The sequence below is a fragment of the Myodes glareolus genome, chromosome 1, assembly GCF_982192425.1.
Source record: "Myodes glareolus chromosome 1, mMyoGla1.1, whole genome shotgun sequence".
Taxonomy (NCBI): Eukaryota; Metazoa; Chordata; class Mammalia; order Rodentia; family Cricetidae; genus Myodes; species Myodes glareolus.
In genome coordinates, this window is record NC_142026.1 from 96,198,430 (window position 1) to 96,216,893 (window position 18,464).

The 18,464-nt window shown below is 39.2% G+C and overlaps 1 protein-coding gene across 2 annotated transcripts in view; it reads left to right on the top strand.

Moving 5' to 3' along the window:
* The first annotated feature begins 1,743 nt into the window (after nucleotides 1–1,743).
* The window catches only part of LOC125394327 (amine sulfotransferase-like), a 34,609-nt gene continuing 17,888 nt past the window's right edge, over nucleotides 1,744–18,464 (top strand). The window contains exons 1-2 of one of the 2 annotated variants that reach the window (XM_087910971.1): nucleotides 1,758–1,888; nucleotides 18,251–18,377. The gene's annotated coding sequence lies outside the window, so the exon portion shown is untranslated. Of the gene's footprint in view, nucleotides 1,889–18,250; nucleotides 18,378–18,464 lie in introns of both variants that reach the window. The other variant, XM_048425099.3, reaches the window with a different exon arrangement.

The window sequence follows — 18,464 nt, forward strand, 5'->3', positions numbered from 1 at the left end:
CTTGAAAAACCAAAATAAATAAATAAATAGATAAATAAACAACAAATTCTGCAAAAGAATAATAAAAGTTAAGTAAAATTGGCAAAAGGAATAAATTTCATTTGAACAATGGTGAATTGGAGACCATTGTGCATATAGCTAAATATGTAATTTCAAATCACAGGTCCATTATTCATCAACTTGTTGCAAAGTCAGTGTGGGTGTAAATAGATTAGTTCACATATCTATCACCAATGAAACTAATATTTCTGACAAATGAAAATATCCAAAGGGAATAAAATTCCCATAAGGGGTACAAAGTCATCTCATACTGCGATAAAATATTCCCATAATAGACCATTCTAAGCAAGACAATCAAATTGGATAGCTTAGAGTAAAGCATTGATATGATAACTTAATTTCTGTGAAATATTTTAAGTGATATCCATATATGGCCAAAATAGAAAGTTTAGTGTATAGCTTAATACTCTATTCAGATTACTTTTGTATTGTTACTTATTCATGAATTCAATCCTATGTTCTATTGGGTTGTTTATTTTTTAATAATTTTTAAAATGTAAAATGAATCACAATTATTGATAGTTATGATTTTATTGCATTGGATAAAACCTTTTTTATTTTTTGAGACAAGGTCTCACTGTCTAGGAACTTATTATATAGGTCAAGCTGGCCTGAAACTCATAGAGATTCACCTGCTTCTGCCTCTTAAGTGGTGACATTAAAGGTGCACACTGCCATGCCCAGTGTACTAACCTTTCTCATCTTTACATACTTCCAAACTTCAATGAAAGACATTTGAGTGGAAAAGTAATTTTATTCATGCTTTCACCATCATTACATCAACAATTGTATTTTATTCCAATTGTATGTGCCCGATCCCCGTGTGTGTTTGTGTGTAGTTTGTCTTGTTACTTCCATATATATATGGAATATATATATATATATATATATATATATATATATATATATACTGATTTACACACTAGGCACTGTAGGGCCCTCACAAACTGGACTGATTTGCAAACACTGCTTCAGTTTGCAACACTGAGAATTTAAGAATAGCCTTGAGGTTTAGAAGATTAAATTACCCTCAGATTTTGTCTTGTTCCCTTATCAGGGAAAGTTTTATATTAAATAGATTAAGAATCTCTTCTGGGGTCAAATTGTGTGTTTTGTGGGAACCTGAGAATCATCATTAAATTGTAGCTTATGTGGAAAACAGAAGACGGAAGAATGGATTAAGAGATGAGAGAAGATGGTAGGACAGAACTGGGGCAAAAGCCAACTACTGTAGAAAATAAAATGCAGGTTATATGTACTAATAAGAAAACAGACAGGATTGGGAAAACATTGCTAAGAAAGGGCACTTGGAGAATTTGAAAATGAAGAATGTGTTTACTCAGCAAGGTTATAAAACCACTGAGTCCTCTGTTACACAAACTGTTTCTTAACAGAAGAGATGGTCTTGATAGACAACGGGACAGGGGCATGGGAGACTGAAGATAAAACCTTGAGGAATGGAACCAGGCCCAGAACCCCAGACAGCCTGGATTACCTTTTATTCAAGGAGGCCATCAAAGCACATTGTAGCTGTCGCTTTCAAATACATCTTTTGTTTACTTGGTGATTTCAGTAACTGAGTAAATAGGAACTTTGTGTTCCTGGGATTGTCTGTGGTTCCTGGAGGAACATGAAAGGTTTTTACAAAAGTCAACTTTTACCCAATTTATCAAGGCTGAAGTACTCATGCCTTCCCTAGCTCACTAATCTGCCAAAACAAACTCCGGCAAGGCTATTTGTACCTCAGCAACCCTTTCATCCCTGCCACTCTTGTCACTTGAGCTGACTTGGTTTTGTTTCCTCAGCTAATCTGCAGCCAAGAGTAAAGGTAAATGGCATCTTTCAAGCCTCATTTTCTCTTCTGCCTGCCTTATTTATTCTTCTCTCCTGAATTTTCTGCCTTTCTCCTTTTTTTGGACTTAAATGATAATAAGGAAATACAGACCACCTTACAACACTAATATCAGGGTTCTATGTGAATCTTTCTCAACACACATTTCTCCTTTACTTGAGAGACATGGTTCTTAAAATTCTCTCTTAATACTGTAAAAGACAGACTATTTGAGTTTCTTTCTTTCAGTGTGCTTTTAGAGGCAGTCTAACACACTGCTCATTGTTGACCAGACTTTTTGGAAATCCCAATGATAATGTAGGGAGTATGTGGATCACTTGGTAGGAGATTTATGAAGCCAATGTCAACATACTGCTTCACCTACCATCTTGACCTTTATTTGTTAACAGACTTCAGGTATTCTGCTCCCATTACTCATTAGTCAGGATGCCTGTACTTGCCTCACAGAAATATAATCGCTAAGGCTTAAGGCTTAAGACCCAGATTGCATCTTTCAGTTGTACTCAATTAACAACTTCCAACAGCTTCACAAAGGACATTCTGTTTCCTCTCTGCAGAAATCTAAACCGTGACTTGTATTAGTCAAGTGACTTAGATGGTTTAAAAGAAATTAAATGTTGTTTGCTGGCATGCAATTTAGACAGAACTGTAGTTTTTAGACTTTAAAGCATTTATTTTCTTAATGTACACCAAAATTCTTTGAGAACAAGCAACTGAAATAAATCATTCTAATGTTATTAGAACCTTTGACGTTCTCTTACCTGTTTAAGCATTAAGTAGAGATTTATCTGACAGACCCTATGTAAATACTTGCCAGAACTAAATTGTGCAAAATGTAATCTGTCTTTAAGTTCTCTCTCTCCTCTCTCTCTCTCTCTCTCTCTCTCTCTCTCTCTCTGTCTCTTTCTTTCTCTCTCTCTCTCTTTCTCTCAATGAAAGTTAATTTGTTGAATTAGCATAGCTTGTCTTGTTTTATTTTAGTTATTGCATTCTTGAGGTTAATTGCAGATAAAAAGTAGTAATTAATCAAAAATCTAACTAATGTTGAAAACTTTTTGTTATCTGATATATTCATTGAAATTTTGCTAGTAATTACTAATAGGTGAAATATATTTATTTTAGTCTACCAAATAATATGTTTACATATTTTAAGTTAATCATTTGTTTTTATTGTATTTCTTACTAGTTTATACCTATTCATATCCCTTGTGACAATATATCACATAACTGAGATGCTAGTGCAAACACAACTGGTTATTATTTGTAGTTAGTGGGATATCTTCATTGCACCAAGTTTCATAAAGACAGTATCATTCAAGCATTAATTTTTCATGCATTTTGAACATGTCTACCTCCGTGCTACTTTTATTTCTCTTTCTCCTACCCCTACTGCCAATCTCCTTTCTTCACCTAGAACCTCATTTGTATGTGTTTTTTATGTGTCAGAAAATATAGGGTCAAGAAATGAGATAAAGCATGAAGATACCGTAGTTTCATTTCATTACTCTATTTCTAGATTGTGCTTTGTTTTTTTTTCAGTTATGGGTTTTTGTTCTAGTTTTTTTTAATATAAATTCTAGATATAACAGGTATACCAAGAAACAACTTTTCTCTCTAGGCTTTTGCTTCTTTAGTGTGTAGAAACTCTTTAACGTTCATTTGTTAGTTGTTATATTTTCTTAGCTTTTGGAGTCCTTTTCAGAAAACCTTACTGTTTGGTTTAATCTTAGAAAAGCTGGTACACCAATGCAAAGAACTCCAATCAAACCAGATTAGATCAAATTAAAATTCCCATGTTTAATAAATGTGACACTCTCGGGTGGACCAAGACAGCATAGCGGGGAGAGGAGCCCATGCAAATCCAAAACCATATGTTCCTTTTTCTGGAGCAAGCCTAAATACCCTATGGGGGTGGTCGGGACCCTCCCCGAGAAGAGGTTAACACTTGGAAGGCTGGGAGTTGGAGTTCAAGCACTTGCAGGCTGGGAATTGGAGTCCAACTCAATATTACATTCCAGAGTCTTTGGATATAGGCGTGTTAGAGGACTGGGGTCTCACTTTTGACAAAATATTCCAGAGTCCTTGGATATAGGGGCATCAGCTCAAGTCTAGCTACTTCCTGTGGGTATTGGGCAACGTGGGAGAGGGGAGAGCTGGGAGTTGGTGTGCTCATGCTCAGCAAGAGTTCTTGCTAGAGCAGCATCTGGTTTGCTGTTTTTCTGGAGTGTGAGAATGCTGGTGGTCAGGAGAGAAAAATATTGTAATTATTGGTCCTGTGAAATGGGGCTAGCCATGGATGGGACACAATCACAGATAACCTTCGGTTTTTTAAAACCAGATTTTAGTTGGCAGGTGTCTTTAATCCAGGAGAGTTGGAACCAATGGTGAAGTCCCAGGAGCTGGTGCAGGTCTTTTGGCGTTGTCTGGGGAGCACTTTGTAGGTTAGTCTTGGCCCAGACAGCAAGAGCGACCTGCAAAATATGCTTAAAAATGGTTGGGATTAGAAAAAGGCTCTGGAGACTGTTAGGTTTTTACCAGACCTGATTTTGATACAGCAGTAGAAGTTTCCCAGGAACCTGTAAGAGAACTGGAACAAATTTATATCTTGGTGTCATAGCAAAAGGCTATTGCTTTAGGTTAAAAGGTAAAGGAAATTGGGAACTCTAACCCTCTGAGGACACACCTGAAACCTGTTAGTCTTGGACCATGAAGCCTGTGAAAGAGACATAACTGTCTGTATTTTAGTGTCATGGATGAAGTAATAAGTTAGCAGTACCTTAAGTTGTCAAATGCCGTTAGACAGATCTGGGAGGGATAAATGAGCAAAAATGAGACAGCCTTTTTAGCTATGCAGGAAATCCCAAATCCTCTCATAGTCCTTGGAGAACACCAGTCTCAGAAGCAGTGCTCATCATAAGCTGATGAGTATAAGAAGCAAAAGATTTTTTTCCTGTGGGGAGCGGGGAGATTTTAGTCTACCTGTCTTGGCAGGATGAGATGATCAATTTCCCCAGTGAAGAAGCATCCGGGAAGCTGAAGAGGTGAAAGGCTGCTTTTTGCTGTGTGGGTTGTTTTGCCAAACTCAGAGGCAAGGCCTGAAGACAGAAGGTCTTCTGTCTTCTTGGAGGAGCTATAGGGTGCTGCAGAAGCTGCATGTCTGTGTTAGAAGCTCTTGTTGTTAAAATGCCATGCCCTCAGATCTGTAAAGGCACATGAGAATTAGGTACCATTACCTATTATTAAAGCTGAGCACATAAGCTAAATTTAGGCATGTATTTTATTCAATTAATTACAGTTTATCAAAGCTACTAGATGTCAGAAAATTAAAAGGAATATTTTAATAAGTCAAAAAAACCTTAAAACAAGAAACATTTATAAAGTTACACCGACATACTGTGGCCATATCATTCTGACAGACAGACAAACAAAACATTTTAAGAAACCTGTGTTAGCTGACCAACTTAAAATTTTGGCGTAGTTATGTGGCAGAAGACAGGAGGGTGGAAGGAGAGGGGAACCAGATTTATTTTTTAAAAAATTTAGAGTAAGACAAATAGCAAACAGCTTAGAGAAGTGGGGGATAGCCGGGCAGGAGTGCCTGACAGAAATCATGGGCTTTTGGAGCCTTGTGTTAAGTTAGGTGTTTGTTTCAATACAAAAGAAGTTTTTGTAAAAGGCTGCCCAAGCGACCAACTGCAGGGAGGGTATGGGAGAAGAGTGGGGCTAAAGTGATTTCAGTGTAGGCAGCAGAGGCCAGGGAAACAGCTGATGGGCAAGTGCAATTCTGAAGGGATGTGCAATGTCCTCCGATGTCCTCAGCTGATCAAAAGGGAGTCAGGTTTAGATCCCCAAATCCAGAACTGGACAGGAGCTGGCCGTACCTCCGAGTTTGGCGTTGGAGGCTCTCAGGCTACAAAGAAATGGAAGTGGGAGTGCTTATTCACCACTGTTTGTGAATAAGCAGAGAGAGAAAGAGACTGAAGTAGTAGGGGGGTGAGATGAGAGCAAATAAGCAGAGAGAAAGAGATGAATGCGGAGCCAGGGCTACAGCACACATTTAAAAACTGCAGTCTTTTGGAGCATTGTTTATTTAGGTTAGACGCCTCAATTTAAAAGTGACACCCCAACCCTCTAACACCCCTATATCCAAAGCATCTGCAATGTAATATTGAGTTGGACTCCAATTCCAAGCCTGCCAAGCACTGACCGCTCATCAGGGAAGGTCAGAACCACTCCCACAAGGTATTTAGGCTCGCTCTGGGAAAAGGAACACGTGGTTTTGGATTTGCATGAGCTCCTCTCCTGGCCATGCTGTTCGGTCCACCCGAAAATGTCGCATTTATTAAACACAGGCATTTTAACTCAGTCTAATCTGGTTTGATTGGAATTCTTTGCATTTGTGGGGCAGCTTTTATTAAGATTAAACCAAACACTTATGTCATAAAGATTTTTCCTTTCTGTTTCCTCTAGCAGTTTCAGAGTTTCTGGTCTTACTTTAAGGTGTTTGACCCATTATGAATCGATTTTTGTACCGGGTGAGAGATAGTGATGTGGCTTTTTTCTTTCATGTATGGAATCTTTCACAAACTCTGTCCTTAAATTCCAAGACAGTGGGTTAGTACTTTTCAGATTCATGGCAGTCCTGATTCCTCATAGTACTATATCAGGACTTCTGTTTGGGGGATTGCTTATAATTTTTTGGCTGCTGATATGATTTCAGTGGTAGTGTTTGTAATTTGAAGTAGTTCAAGGTTTTATTAAGGGTGAGACATCCTTCTGCTCCACCGGACTTCAGGAATAGATCAGCATTTAAAACCTCCCATGTAGCTTCGAGTTACCCAGTCTGAGCTTCAATTCTACTTCAAGAGCAGAACACTCCAGAAATAGCCACACCTGGTGTGTGGGTCCGTAAAGAAAATACAGTAACAGCTAGTTAAAAAGAAGTAACTCTCTCAGCTTAAATAATAAAGGAACAGCACTGAGTAAAGGAGACATGGACAGGAGGGAAGCAAGTAAGACTAGTAATTCAAGTTTTGTGAACAGAAACAGTAGAAGAGGGAAAAGACAAAAGAAGTGAGGAACAATAAAGATGAGAAGGAAAGTAAGTCAGCACCAGCCAGAGGGAGAAGGAAAATGAAAACAAATAAACACGTACAAACAGAAAACCTAAAATAATCCTAGTACTCAGGATGATGAAGCAGGAGACCCCGATGTCCAGGCCATCCCATGTTAAGAAATCCAAACAAAATGAGAGAGAGAGAGAGAGAGAGAGAGAGAGAGAGAGAGAGAGAGAGAGAAAGGACAAAACTGATCTACTAAATTGAAAGTGTGTATTAGGTGAGGTCTGTACATAGTTCTGTAAGATTCAAGTCTCCTTGCCAGGAAAGGAGACCAGTCGTGGGAGGCCAGGAGGTGGAAGAGAATGTAAGGAGACACGGGTACATGTGACACGCTTCATTCACCAGCCCTCAGGCTGCTTGGAGGTATACACACGCCTACAGATTCACACGGGTGACTGTCAAGACTAGGAAAAAGATGAAATCTCAGGCCACTTTCCTTAAGGACACATTTATACAGAATCCCATAAAAGTGTCACTTTTGTAGTAAATAGTTGTGTAACAGTTTCTATCACTGTTACAGGTTCCTGGTGACATCGATTTTGTGTTAACTTGTTAAAATTCAGCACTATCTATCTTGACTTTGTACTTTATCAGTATCTGTGCTGTGTTGTCTAAACATAAACTGGCCCTTATGACCTTCTGTTCCCTACAGGTCTCTCACATAGGCACAGTTTCCAGGCCTGTCTCTAGTCCATCACAAGATGTGGCTCAAACCAGATATCCATACACATACATTCTATCTCGAAGCTTTCCTCTATAGGTAAAAATATTCTGCAGGTCAAATGATAAGAGAACAGTCCCAAGGCACCTCTAAACTCCTTTGACAAGTCAAGCAGGGAGGGATCTTTGCCTCTGGAATGCTTAACTTCCAATTCAACAATATTCTTGTTAAAATGACTTTTTCTGTCCTCTGTTGCAGTTCCTATTACTGCACCACCTCTCTCTCTCTCTCTCTCTCTCTCTCTCTCTCTCTCTCTCTCTCTCTCTCCGTCTCTCTCTCACCCTCTGTCTGTCTATCTGTCTCTGTCTCTGTGTGAGCGTGTGTGTGTGTGTGTGTGTGTGTGTGTGTGTGTGTGTCCCTTTCCACCTCTTCTTAAGATGCACTGGTATTAAAAGCACAGAACAAATATTGGGAAACTTTCTCTACTTAGAGCTGAGGGTCCATCCCCCAACATTGACTCTCACACTGGAAGAAGGGAATCCTTCATTGAAGCTGAGCCTCTGAAACAGATTCTAGAATCTCCTTCTCCTCACCTTTCTGAAATTTGTTTTTCCCTTTGCTACTGGAACTACTATTTTTCTACCATGACCGACACCACAGATGGATGCTCTCCAGCTGCCCTGGGTTTGTCTGTGGAGAGCTCATCAGTCCGTTCATGTGCTGTTCACCATGTCCCACCCACTTCCTTTTTTATTGTATGTTTTTACTACACACACTGGTTGGGATGTGGGGCAAGGGGAACCTTTATTCACTGTTAGTGGGAGTGTAAACTGGTGATGTTACCGTGGAAATCAGAATGGAGTGTTCTCAAACATTCTAATAATAGAACTACAATCTGACAGCTCTACTCCTCATGTACACATACCCAAGAGAGCCAACATGCTATCACAGAGACATAGATTTGTTCTGTGTATAACACATTCATGTATTACCAGATATCTTTGGAAGTCTACCAAAATCTCTCATGTTGTTTCTGGGAAAATCACAGTCCCCTCTCTGGAGTCTTTGTTTCAAAAAATAAAAGAATTTAAGCACAGACCAAGGATAACTTCCTTAAATTAGTTCAAAAGAAAAACTCCACAGCAGGCAAGCTATAAATCTCAGCAGCTACTTGGAGGAAGGAGGCAGAGAGGAGGAAGGGCCATGCCTTATGAGTTGGGACAAGGCAGAGGCCACTTGGTGAACAAAATGTCACATGGCAGGGTGGGAAATTGAGACAGGAGTGAAAAGGCCCACAGTACTGGAGAAGCATACTTACTTCTGCTTAGCTTCTGAAAGTAAAAGACAAAAGAAAGAAGGAGGAGGAGGAGGAGGAGGAGGAGGAAGAAGAAGAGGAAGAAGAGGAGGAGGAGGAGGAAGAAGAAGAAGAGGAGGAGGAGGAGGAGGAGGAGGAGGAGGAGGAGGAAGAAGAAGAAGAAGAAGAAGAAGAAGAAGAAGAAGAAGAAGAAGAAGAAGAAGAAGAAGAAGAAGAAGAAGAAGAAGAAGAAGAGGGAGAGAAGAAGAAGAAGAAGAAGAAGAAGAAGAAGAAGAAGAAGAAGAAGAAGAAGAAGAAGAAGAAGAAGAAGAAGAAGAAGAAGAAGTTGGGCAGACCCAACGGAAACTCATGGTACCTTATAGAAACTAGCCTAGAAAGATGGAATTCTGGGAAGGAAAAATACATTTTCTCAATAAAAGGCGGTTTGTCTTATCTCTTGAGCGTGCATTAAAGTAAGTCTGCCTTCCTAGGGAGTACCATAGCCAAGTCATTGCATTGCCCAACTGTAAAATTAGAGATTTCATTCTCCTGGCTAAAAGGAAAATGTTTTTCTTAATGGAACTTTACAGATATTATTATTATTGATGCTCTATTTACAATAACAAGGAAATGGACACAGCCTCAGTATTTACTGATAATGAAACTGAAATTTTATTCAGTTGTAAAGAAAACGTAATTATAGAATTTGAAGGAAAATGAATGAAGTTGAAAAGTATTATGTTAAGCGAGGTAACTCAGGCTCACTAAAGCAAATTACAATATTTATATCATACACAGATCCTAGTTTCCAGATTTTATACATGTGTAGTTATATGAGTATAATATAAGTCATGCAAATAGTAAAGAGGCAGTAAGAGGGAAAAGGGTGTTTTTAAAAAGGAAGACATTGGGGTAATAAACCATTTATGAAAGTTAAGAAGAATAATGAGAGGGGACATCTGCAGGGAAAGGGGGTAGGGAGATCTGGAGGGGTGTGGGAGGATCACCCCAAAAAGTATGTACAGAAATGTCATATGGAAACTTGGCACTTTGTATCAAAATTTTAATAAGTATTTACACTATATTTTTATTTTAAATTCTTCTATTGAAAAGTATAATATCATTATAAATAATTTCTTACAATATTTGTGATTATACAGGAACAATGTTTCTAAGGATCATGGGCCTTAGTCAGGCTGAAAAAAGTTATTAGAAATGGTCTGTCAGATGCCAACTCTCAGAAATACTATACAGAGAGATCAGGTTCTCCATTTCCTAGAAAGAGAAGACTCAAAGTATAGTCCTTAAGGAATTTATTATTTTCATAACAGAAGTATAAGGATGTCAGGGTCCAACCCTGATATAAATAATTAAGAAATTAATTATTTCTTGAACCAGAGTGGAGGCTTCGGAATAATTAAGGCACAGTTCGCATGAGAATATCTGGAGGGAGTCTCAATTTCTCTAAAATCCTGAGGATCGCCTACATTTATTATCTAAACAGGCTTTATGTCAAATGGAAAACTGAGGAGGAAATTCATTAGCATTCTGTTTCCTGGGTAGCAAGTCTGAATGAGTTAGGTTAAGTCCACAACTATGGCTGCTCTGTCATGTAGACTGAATTAACATCTCTTCCCCCACGCAACCTCCTAAATGACAATAGAAGGAGCAGAGCAACATAAACATATACTGACCCTTTGTTTAGGATGGCATCAGGTCGTCTCAAAAGGCTAGGTGACCACCTTCTGTGTGGCAGGTGCAAATTATGCCCTGAATGTCATTCATTATTCTGGCTACCATACAATGTAGAAATATAGGCCTGTATTATACGGCACCTATAATCCACTCACTCTTATTAATTTTAATAAAACCTGCACTTCTGTAACAGGAAAAATTATCATATCTGCCTTAGACACAGACTTCTTCATTTAGTCGAATTTTCTTGTCTTTGGAAACAAACATCCTAATTATGTGATCTCCTGTCTTAGGCATCTAGGCAAAAGAAGCTTCAAACCCATCTCTGACTGCTGACCTCTGTGTAGAAAAGAGATTAAGGGAGAGAAATACCTTTGGGTTCTGTATCTTGGAGCCATACTTTCTAGTCAGGAGAGATCATAATATTTTATGAATAATCATGTTTCTAAAGACGACATAGTCTCCTATTAAAGGAGAGGAGGGTTGCCTAAGTTGAAAATGTTTCTTCAGCTAGTTTAAAGTACCTCTTAAATTTGTTATATTGTATCAAAATCTAAAATTCTTAACATACGCATTAAATCCAAACATTTATAGGGTGTGTCAAACTTGTCTCAACATCTTATAAACAGTTACAAATATTATCAGGTCAATATCATAATGCTAGAATGGGAATTAACAATAAATCCACAATTTAACATATCACAATCTTCTTAAATCCATATTAATCAAAAGACAAGTAAAGTTTTTCTGATGGGTGAGAGTACAATGGCTACAATGACATTGCTGTTATCAATACTAGTGCCAGTCTCTGAGCAGTAGTTAAACCATTATACTGTCTTTCTCTTAAGAGAAGAGGGGTATTAGTCATTCCTTGAGTCTTTCTTTCCCTAAAGGGAAAGCTTAGGTCTTAGTTCTCAGGTCCAAAATTTTAATCAAAATTAGTTCTGTGTCCCAAAGTTTAAAACAGTCAATTGTTCAGTCTGCATTTCAACTCCAAAGCGAAAAGATTCAGACTGTAAGTAAGTTGTAGTCATCACAATCAGGTCATTACAGCAGGGCCTCTGGGTCTATGTCCTAAGTGCCTGGAAGCAGCTCAGTATCCTACAGTACAAAATGGTACCCTGCAGTGCAGGATAGTGACAGCAGGCTCAACAGAGTAGAGTGGATCAGTCACTCCTCTCTCTGGAGGTGGGAAAGGCTGGACCATGTTTTTTTTTTTTTTTTCTCCATCTTCTTTCTTTCCAACTCTCCTGCTGAGGCTTTATCAGCTACACTATCTAGTGTTCTTCTGTTGGTCTAGTGTTCTTCTGTTGGACACATCAAACTAGTCATTGTGGAAGCCATCTCACTTGATCTCCATTACTGAATAAAATCACAAACATGACCTCAACCCCATATTAATATAGGGTCTGGTCCTCTCCATTTTCCAGTGCAAGTGTCTTTCCACCTTGCTTTAGCAAAGGTGGTATTTGTACTATTACACCATGATCTGTCCGCCACTGATCACTCATGGAAATCCATATTCAAGAAATTTAGAGTAAACAGTGCATGATTTAAAGCATTATGTAGCATTTGAGGATACAATTCTTCTGCTTATTTCTTTTGAAGTTGTGTTTCAAGGAGCTATGAGCATGCTCCACAATTCCTTGCCCTTGAGGATTATAAGGAATACTGGTCTTATGTATGTTATTTTATTGGGTAAAAAATTCTTGAAATGATCTACTAACACATCTGAATCCATAGTCCATCTTTATCATTTTTGGGGCTCCCATGAATGAGAAGCATTTTAAACAACGAGTTATTACACGCTCAGCGGCTTCTTCAGTTTGTGCAGTGGCCATCAAGAATCCTGACTATGTACCAATTGTGACATGCATATATCTCAATTTTCCAAATTCTGTGACATGAGCAACATCCATTTGCCATATATGATTAGGAAGCAGTCCTTGGGGATTTACCCCCAAATGAGGTACAGGTAAATATTGTGGGCACATCTCACATTGCTTAACAATTTGGCAAGCAGCTTCCCTGGTTAATTTAAATTGCTTTCTTAAACTTAAACTATTTTGATGGTGCAAAGCATGTAGCTGCTGAGCAAGTTCAGCCTGTGATAGAGCAATTATTTTTGTAAGTTTGTCAGCTAAATTATTACCTAGAGCTAATGGACCAGGAAGATTCGAATGTGTTCTGATATGTCCCACAAAACATAGCAACTTTCTATGTTGTATGTCCTCTTTAATCTGCTGGAACAGCATCATAATTTGTTTATTGCTAGTCTCAATATCAGGGATGGTGTCTAGAACCTGAAGAGCACTTTAAATGTATCAGCTGTCAGTATATAGATTAAACGTCTCATTTGCAAAATTTTGAAACACTTAAGTCACAGCTCGCAGCTTCATTATTTGAGCTGAAGCTGGTTCTGACTGCAGCACGTATCCATTACCGTTAACCACATATGCAGCCATCCCATTAGAAGAGTCAACAGTAAAAATTAACAAAGCATCCTTTATGGGATTCTTTGCAACTGCTTTGGGAAAATGAATAAAAGCAGTTGCACAAACTGCAGCAACTGGTCATCCGGGAAAAGATTTTTAATCTGACCTTGAAATTGAGCAAACACAATTGCTCAAGAACCACTACTTTGGAATAATCATTCAATTTGCTGCTTAGTTTGATGAACATTGATTATAGCCAGTTCCTTGCCAAAATATTTCCTAGAATCTATCTTGCTCTTCTGTGCTAAGTGTGCTACTGCTTCAAAATAAGGATTTAATACCTTAACTGATAATACAGGAAAGTGCATCCATACGAGTGGCTTGTTTTGCCCTAAAACCACTGTAGGAGCTAGTTTTGTGGGTAAAATACACACCTGTCATGCTTGGCTGTAATTAATATAATACACATGTTGTTCTTGCATAGCCCGTTCTACCTGGGAGAGAACCTGTCTGGCAGCTTCTCAAAGCTGTCTGCTGGAGTTTGGATGACTATTTCCTCTAAGGATTTTACTTAGAGGCTCAAGGTCTCTTTTAGGACACCTTAGATAAGGTCTCAGCTGTTGTATATTTCCTAATAACTTTCGAATGTCATTAATTGTCTTTAAACCATCCTTTCTGATTTCTACATTTTGAGACTTAATTTCTTTGCAGTATAACATGACCTAAATACTGGAAAAGTGGGTGCCTCTGCACTTTCTCTGGAGTAATAACTAGCCCTACATGGCTAAGGCTCTGTTATAGTAGTTCATTCATCCCAAGTAAAACTCCTTCATCTCTATGGGCAACCAAGATATCATACATATAATGGTCAAAATGTGGAGATTAATCTCTGACATTTTGTATAGCCTGAGTTATGAACTTCTGGCATAAGGCAGCACTGTGCTATAACCTGGGGTAAGGTGCTCTACATTGACTCTCTGAAATTATCTGAGGGGATACTAAAAGCAAATCTTTGGCAATCTTGTGGCACCAAAGGGATACTATGAAAACAATCTTTTAAGTCTAAAATAATTTTATGGGTGCCTTTTGGTATTGTTTTAGGAGAAGGTAGCCCTGGTTATAATGCTCCCATCACCTGCATGGTTCCATTAACCTCCCTTAAATCCTGAATCAATCTCCACTTTCCTGATTTCTTTTTTAAAACAAAAATTGGAGAATTCCATGGTGAATTAGATGCTGTAATGTGTCCATTATTCAGATGTTTCTGTGCTAACTGTTGGGCAGCTTGTTATTTTTCTTCTGTTGGAGGTCACTGATTTATCCATACAGGCTCATTATTTCTCAGAATATTGGGTCTGCATGGAGTGCAGATTTTTCAGTGATCTCTCCTAAAAATACCCCAATCCTGCCCTAAGAGGTCTACCATTGGTATGGTAGTATCAATCTTTCCTTTATTTTCCTTGCCTAGACTTTGATTAGGCAATAATTCTTGTTGAAAAAGTTGATTAGTAACAGCTGTGCTGGGGGAATATAAATATACCCCCATTCTGGACATAATATCTCAGCCCCATAAATTTATAGGTAAATGAGGAATAATATAGGGCTGGAAAGTTTCTTCTTGGCCCTCTCCAGTGCAGCTCATTACTGTTTGTTCAGGATTTCAAGTCTGGCCAATTCCTTGTAGTTGTGTAATAGTCTCTGTCTTTGGACACTTAGAAGGCCACTGGCTAGCAGTTATAACCAAAATATCCATGCCTATATATAGAAGACCAGAAAATCTTTTTCCATTTATAAACAATGTGAGTTCTGCTCTCTGAGTCCCTGTGGCTCGTAGACAATGGGCGTCTGATGAACCAAATTCACCCTTTCCTCTCTTATCTTTCTTAATCTGATTTTTGGTTTGCACATCAAGTAGTAAAACTAATTGTGCAAGCCTCTGATCTGCTTTTATTACAGAAACTCAACTTGGTGAGTGAGTCATCACCCTGATCACTCCCTCAAAGTCAGCATCAATGACTCCAGGAGCAACAATAATTCCTTGCAGAATGGTGCTACTTCCTAGTAACAGCCCTACAATGTCCTTTGGTAAGGGCCCATAAACACCAGTAGGAGAGCTTGCCTCCCCACTTTGGGTGTCCGAACCATGCATATGGAAGAACTGAGGTCAAGCCCTGCACTTCCTGTGATTGCTCTAAAAAGGTCCTAAATGGATTTCCTTATGGGAGAACAAGTTGCTGAATTGCCCCATAATTAATTCTGTCTCAGGGCCTGAGACTAGCCCCAGTAGATGTCTGGTTCCCAAAAGGGGATTTCCTAGGTCATCTCATTTTGATCTGCACTCACTAGTTCAATGTTTTCCTCTCCTGCATCTCCTGTATATTCTTGGTTCTCTTCTTGTCCTCAGGCTTACTCTCCTATCAGAACATTGTCTTACCTAATGCCCCATAAGACCACATCCACAACAGCTTCCAGGAAGTCCTGTAGCTCGCATTCTCCCTGGGCCTAGATCTCTCTGCTGGGATAAGACATCATCAGTTGTCTTTCTCTGCAAGGCAGCAGCTATGGCCATTCCCTGTGTATATGATTGGCCAATATCTGTGCAAATTCACATATAATCTGTAATGTTATTCTGCTTTCTACAAGGTCTTAGAGCTACCTTACATATAGCATTAGTGTTCTCAAAGGCTAGCTGTTTAAGTATTAGCTGCCTTGCTTCTGTGTCTCCAGTCAACTTATTAGATGCCTGTGTTAGTCTGGAAACAAAGTCCTGAAATAATTCATCTGGTCCCTGGTGTGGGAGGTCCTTCTGTCTATGTGTTGCTTTCATTGGTTAATAAATAAAGAAACTGCCTTGGCCTGTTGATAAGGCAGAATTTAGGTAGGTGGCGAAGATGAAACTGAACACTGGGAGGAAGAAGGGAGAAGTCAGGGAGATGGCATGAATCTGCTGCCAGAGATAGAAGTGCTGAAATTTTGCTGGTAGGCCACGACCTCATGGTGATATACAAATTAATAGAAATGGGTTAAATTAAGATGTAATAGTTTGCCAATAAGGAGTTATAGCTAATGGGCCAAGCAGTAATTTAATTAATACAATTTCTGTGAGGTTATTTCGGTTGTGGTCAGCCAGGACAAACAAGCAGCCCTTCCTGTTACAGGGCCCTGTCTTATACTGGACAACTCCTCAGTCTTTTCTTTTGATGATGGAAGTCTATTCCAGGCCTTTTTGGCCACTGCACTAATTTGAACATACGCTGTCATATCAAAGTCTAATGGCTGATCTGCCCCTGTATAAGGTCCCTCACCTGCAAGCATTTCATATGAAATAGGAACCTGCTGAGCCCTGTTTCTCTCAGCTGTGGCCTGACATTGTTCTACAAATTTGGTTTCAACAATAGATAGTCTCCTCCTGACAGGGCAAGCTTTGGCTGTCTGCTTCCAATCCCCTGGGGGCAGAGCTTCTATTGCTATATTTTCTAATAGCATTTGGGTAAATGGGGCCATTGGGCCATACTGAGCTCAGTTTTTAATTCTTTGGGTAACACAAATAATACGGGAGTATGTATCCTAAGCAAATTCTCTTGAGCATCTCTTTGTTCTATTATGGGATACAATTGAAATCTTTGCATCTCTTCCCCTCTGTTAGTGGCATCTCTGATACAATCTTGTAAAGGAGCATTTTGTTCCATAGGTGAATCTAAACCAGTTATTACAGTAGGAAGAGAATTACTCTTCTGGCAAGAGTCCTGGATCTGCAGAGTTTCAAGTCTCTGCTATAGTGAGGTTATCAACTTTTTCAAGCCTTTTAGCTCCTTTTTTTTACTTCATTATCATTTTTCTATCATTCAGTATTGCTGGCTATTAATGAGAGAGATGAAGACTTCTCTTAATGATGCTCTAATTCATTAGGCTCTGAATGACTGTAACCACTCAGTTCTGTAAAAGCATCTAGCAACTCCTCTGGTGGTGCAGAGGGTATTGTCTCACTTCTAACTGACTCAGAGGGAAGTATCTCCTGCTGTACAGGATTTTAGTCCAACTTTTTCTGTATTAGGATCCAGAAATGAAGTGCTGTTTTATTGCTTCTTCCTTCACCCATAGTTCAATATATTTACAATATATTTTACTCCCAATTTTATTGTCCCACTTTATTGTATGCTTTTTTAAATTCTTTATTTCTGAGTGCTCACTACTCACATATCCACCTGTGGTGCAATTTTCTAATGGGTTCCTCAAATTCTCCTCCATTCATCTGGTCACTTCTTCAGTGTTTTTTAGGGTTCACTGATTAGCTCCACACTGGATGCCATTATGTTGGGGTCCAACCGCAACAGAAATTATTTCTTGAAACAGAGTGGAGGCATGGGAATAATTGAAGCACAGTTCACAGGGTAGTATTAGGAGGGAGTCTCAGGGCTCATTCAAATCCTGAAGATCACCCACATTTATTATCCAAACTGCTTTTATATCAAAAGGAAAACTGAGGGGGAATTCATTAGCATTCTGTTTTCTGGGTAGCAGGTCTGAATAAGTTAGGTAACTTCCACAACTATGGCTGCTCTGTCATGTAGATGGAATTAACACCTCTTCCTCATGCAACCTCCTAAATTACAATAGAAGGAGCAATGTGACATTAGCATACCCTAACCCTTTGTTTAGGATGACTTCAGGTTGTCTTGAAAGGCTAGGTGACCACCTTCTGTGTGACAGGTGCAAATTGTGCCCTGAAGGTTGCTCAGAATTATGGCTGCCATTCAATGTAGATATATGGACATGTATAATACTGAAAGACCCCCGAGGGATGTCTTCCTTTCGGGAGAGACCCCGTGCCCCACGGACCAGTAGAAACCACTTTTACGGATGCAAACAGCAAGAGGTTTATTCGGATACACAGGTACCTGGAGCGACAAAGTCGGAAGACTCGCACGCAGCCAGGCTGGGGCGAGGGGTTTTTATGGGAGAGCAAAAGCAAACAGAAGCGAGAGGCATGGTTATGGGGATTCATTCCATTGGTCAATTCAAATAAGGCTAAGAGCTTGCGCTGAGTGGCAAATTCTTGACCTTACACCTAAATATCAAGGAGGGGGTTGTCTAGGGGCTTCCTGTTTTTCTTATCTCTTCCTCCTTCCCTAGCTGGAGACCTGATGGCCGGCTGTAAATACCCTGACTCATATCCTGCCACAGGACAAAAGGCCTCCTCCCCCTTACAGCATGGGGTCTGGCTTGTTTGTTTCTAAGGACCTACATTCCAGCATCAAGGGTGGTATTCCTTTTTTTTCCTTTTCAATACAACCCCTATATAAAAAATAAAAATTTATTATACAAAGAAACATTTCAGTTACAGACA